Here is a 5,132-nt window from a genome sequence, read left to right on the forward strand (position 1 = left end):
GTTACTTGATGTTCAAGGAGAATTCAAGTTTGTGCGAAAGAGGTTCAAAGTAGTTCAGTATTGGTTCCTGGATCAAAATTGAAGCATTCATGTGCAAAATTATAGTTGGATCTTAAGGGAATAAATGTGGATCATGATGTGGTGTCATTCAAGTCATTGCAAGTTGCATACAAGGTCAAAGTTTCCACTCAAGTTCATTCCAATTCAAATGTATAGTTTGTTGTTGATTCAAGCATGCCACGTATAAGCAATGTTCATCCAAAAGGTCAAGAATGTTCATTCTTACATGAAGTAAAAGTTAGAATACAAATAAAAAATTGTTACAGAAGCTGGTAAAATCTTGTAATCAAAACACTATCCATTATAATAAGGATTCACTACAAGAATGGGGATTGTATTAAAAAGTGAGCTTCTTCAAAGGACTTCATCATATTCAAAGGTTTGCATCATTGTCTTCATCAATCATATTTTAAAGAAGTGGCCATCATGTGTGTACCATATGTAGCATTGCCTAAGCCAAATTCCATCCTCCAGGGACACAAATGTATTCCAATCATTAACTGCAAACAATTCCAAGCAACGCATTTTAGCATCAGCATTTCAAGTTCAAAAGCATATTCATACACAAAAATTCCGCCCAAGGATTAACAAGCCTAAATCTCATCTAAATCTCAGCCCATTCACACAGTTGCACAAATTAAACAAATTCAAGTGGCAGTCCAACAAATTTCAGCAAGACAAGGTCATAACAGCATGACTAATCACAAGTTCAGCAGCAAGTTTCTAACAAGTTCAACATCATTATGACAAGTCTCTAACAATCACAATAAGGGAAAATCTCAGTGCAACGTTCAAATTTTCACAAGCGAAATTCAAATAAAAACAAGCAGTGCATTTCAAGTTTCTTTCCTCAATCAAAACTCAGCATCCCAATTCAAAATGCCAGCTCAGCTTATGTGAATTCAAATAGAATTTCATAACAGAATTTCACTAATTTCAATCCTTAATCTACCCTTTCATCACTCAATAAATCATGGACATCCCTCACAATTTGGGCTATGGGATTCATTCATCATACTCTTTTGCTTCAACCACAAAAAAGATTACAAATCACAATTCTCCAAAATCACCTTTTTGATTCAAATACTCTCCCTCTCAATTCATTCAATTCACAATCACCCTCACAAATTTCTCTCTAGACTCTCTAGATCCTCCTTCTCTCTGAATCCTCACCTTCACAATTCCATCTGCAGAATTTGACAATAACACAAGTAAAATCCAAGCTCTGAACAACAACAACACAAATTCAGGAGAGAGAATTCAACAATTTAGAAGCTCTGCTTCAACACGTTGCACCAACACAAACGCAGAGCACGCATCAAATCGACTATTCATCACGACTCAGCGAAAAACTCAGAACAGAAGGAAGAAATCGCAACATAAGAGCTCCTCAACAATCACTCAAAACCTCACCCGATTCTCAAACGATTCACTCGAATAAATCACGCATCAACAATCATTCATCGCTCATGCAATTTCGCATCATTCACGCAACTTTGCTGCAGTTTGAGTCAAACAGAGGAAGAAGAAAAGAGAGAAATTTGGAGAAATCGATACATGTTTCTATTTGGTGAGTTTTCATCATTTTCTTTCTATATTCATTTTGACCCCGCACGCCTAGTGTTTGAATCACGATTGGAGAGTTCGTCATGCTCGTTGTGGTTCATCTCCGATTTCGCGTATGAAGAAGAAGATGTGGCATCGCGATTTCGTGAAGAGAAGCCTTTGCACCGTGTTTGTGTATCCTGAAGTCGGTGCAACGCGCAGACATTCTGGTGAAACGTGAGGAAAAATTTTCTTCCGCCATTGCTGAGGTAGGGTTAAAGGATAGAACACTCAGTTCTTTTTGTAATGTTGTCGCTGCTTGGGCCTAAGGCCCAAAAGGAACACTGTGCTACACCCATGGCCATGCTTCACACCCTTCTTCCTCTCCCTTGATTATTTCTTGGTTGAACTTTATTTTATTTTCATGTTGATATGGATTTTGATAATTAGAGAAATTAGGTTATGATTAGGGATTTAGATTTTAGAATATTATAATTTTAGAATTAGATTTAGAATTATTGATTAGAGAAATTAGGTTAATTAGGTGTTGATTAGAATTTTAGGTTCATTAGATTTAGATTACAATTTTAGATGATTAGAATTTTAGAATTCTAATTAGATTAATGAGAATTTTATGTTGATTAAGAATTTTAGATTTGATTAAAGGTGGTGATAATTAGATATTTAGGTTTTATTATATTTTGTTTTCGTTAGGAACTATTCCTAATTATACATTTATGCAAATTAACATGTACCCACTAACTTGCGATTCTTTTTATTTCAACTTTTTTCATTGCTTGGTTGATTAATATTCCATACTTCAAAACATTGATAGATGGATGTTTCACTTGATTCAATATTCTTTGATTCAAACATGTCGATAAATGATCATTGAATCATTTTTTATACTTTGAATCATTGATAAGTTATCTCTTCATGCGCCATATTTTGAGTCCTTTTATTTGTGGATAGATGGTCCCCAAGTGATTTTTTTTTTATAAAAAATTAACTTATAGCCTTTACATTATGCAATGCTAACTTCTAACTCCTAACGTTTAAATTCTTGCAATTTAATTCTTGTACATTCGCATTCATGCCCTTTATCTTCCTATCATTTTATTGACCTTTTGTTCTTCATCTTGTTAAACAATCGAAAATGAACAAAAACATGATAAAACGGAAAAGATTAAAAAGACCTAATTTAAGCACCATTATTGGACTATGAACCTGATGTTTGACCTTAGCATTGGACATAGAGTATTATGGACCATATGGACCTTGTGTATGACCTAGGCTTGGAGACTTAGAGGACTCTTTAAGGAGCCTTGCTTGGACCTTTGGACCAATGTGATTGACCTATGCAACTTGGGAGCATTATGAACTTGTAATCTTTCATTACAAGAGAGCATTCATGGCACTACCTTAAGGAGACATGATTTGTAATTCCATTACCCTCTTGTTAGCTTAGGACACAATGCTCACACAAGGATTTCTCTTGGTCTACCTTACAACGAGACCTTTATTTCTCGCACTATCCATTGTATTTTTTATGTATCCCCCTCTCCATTTGGTGTACTTTTTCCTCCCTTTTCTTTGACTGTTGTTGCTTGTTAGCCAACCTTAGGAGTTAGGATATTCACCGTATTTCATAAGTAATAAGAAAATAAACCCTTGATCCAACGTCAAGTGGCATATTCTCAAATCAATTCAAAAACACAATAATATATGATTATGATTGTATACCACGAGCCTTAAGTGGTGGAGAAGGAATGAGAATAGAGCTTTCTTACTCTCATTCTGAGTATTTTGGACATAAGACGTTTGGCTTTGTAGTTTGGAATATTCACCTTTACCCATAGCCTTTAGTGCAATCCAAAGTAAAAAACAATCCCTTTTCAAAATCTAAAAACAACATCAACTCATCAAACCATTTGTTTTGCGCCTTAGGGAACCACTCTAAAAATTCTTTTTCAAGGTAAAAACAACCAACAAACAAACATTTTTGTATCCCGAATTATGAGGCTCTGAATTCCTCATTGCACAAATGAGGATACATAGGCACAAGAGTCCAATTCCTTGGCGATCACACTAAAAAAACATTTTCACTTTGTAAACTTTTAGCAAGTAAACATTAAGATAACGACGCCCATTCAAGTGAGAGACAATCTAGACGGTTCCCATCGAGTATGATGGATATGAGGGGTGCTAATATCTTCCCCTTGCATAACCGACTTCCGAATCCACTCATGTTGGCGATGACCATTTTTTTAATGATTTTCTTGATATTTCCCTTTCCTTTGGAATAAATAAAATCTGATGGCAACTCTGTGTTTTTCGTGTAGCGACAAAGCTTACCTATCGGAGCAACTCTGACAGTTCTTCAAGTAGCGGTGCTGAGAACGATGATTCACAATATTTCTACTTCCCCGGATAATTCCTCACTTTGATTCCTTTGCTTCAATCGTGTGTTGTTGAATTTCTTCTCTCCTTCTCCACTATTTAGTCCATAGGTATGAATATATTCTGTGTTGGTGGCGTGTGAGATGAAAATATTGGTAAGGACTCAGAGTATGGATTGATGACGATTTTCAGAGAGAGAGATAACTTCAGAGAGATTTGAAGGAGAGTGATAGTGATATCTAGAGAGTTGATGAATTTGTGAGCTAATGATTGGTGTGTGACAATTTCTGGAATGTGATCCTCCATGATTATGAATGATAAACTGTTATGTAGAGTGTGCAATCATAACTAATTCGGGTAGGCCATGGGCAAGGTTTGTTTGTAGTTAGGGCAGTTAACTCTGTTTGTTGAATTTTTGAAGGAAGTTGTTATGATGGTTAACACTGTTAGAACTCTGTTAAATTAGTTATGATGTATTAGTTAGTTTGGGATATTTCAAACTAGTTAGTTGTTATAATGGATTTACAGTTGAATTTTGAATTGGAATTGAAGTTATATTTGAGTTAGTTAATGAAGAAGTTGATCTGAATGTTAGTTATATTGGTTAGTTTGCATGGCTTGTTAGTTGAAATTGGATTAAAGTTAATAAGCTTGTTATTAGGTTGATTGGAAAAAAATAGGTTAATTTTTAGAAGTTAGTGAAAGACAGAAATGGACTGGCTTGGAGTGTTTAGCTTTATTTATTGTAAATTGCTAGTGTGGTTGAATCATGATGCAGGAAGTTTGGTCTATTATAGCAGTGGTTAGTTTTAGAAATATTTAGCTATTGAAATGAAGTGTAAACTGTTAAATGAATATGATTAATTGTTAAATTTTGGAAGTTAATTGAATGTTACGTTTAGCTTTTATGCAACTTCAAATTGTAAAACATGGTTGACCTTTGAATGTTGTCTAATTGTTAGATGCTTGCTATTAGTTCAAGTTTTGTTATGCACTGCTATTTTTTTTTGGAAAGTTAGTCACATTGTTTGGATGCTAGAATTTGAAAGTAGTGAACAAGTTGTTATGTTGGTCTTAATTATGTTAGGGTTAATTCTGTTAAAGTGTTAGGGTATTAGGTTAGTGTA

General features: G+C 34.6%; 1 long non-coding RNA gene across 1 annotated transcript; it reads right to left on the reverse strand.

Annotated features, from left to right (window-relative positions):
• Positions 1-251: 251 nt before the first annotated feature.
• On the reverse strand, positions 252-2,135 carry LOC127085376 (uncharacterized). Its single transcript, XR_007789110.1, has 2 exons — positions 1,618-2,135; positions 252-560 (listed from the first exon to the last, which is right to left on the reverse strand). It is a non-coding gene; the product is annotated as an uncharacterized LOC127085376 (long non-coding RNA).
• Between the last annotated feature and the right edge of the window lie 2,997 nt (positions 2,136-5,132).

This window comes from Lathyrus oleraceus, chromosome 5 (assembly GCF_024323335.1).
Source record: "Lathyrus oleraceus cultivar Zhongwan6 chromosome 5, CAAS_Psat_ZW6_1.0, whole genome shotgun sequence".
Taxonomy (NCBI): Eukaryota; Viridiplantae; Streptophyta; class Magnoliopsida; order Fabales; family Fabaceae; genus Lathyrus; species Lathyrus oleraceus.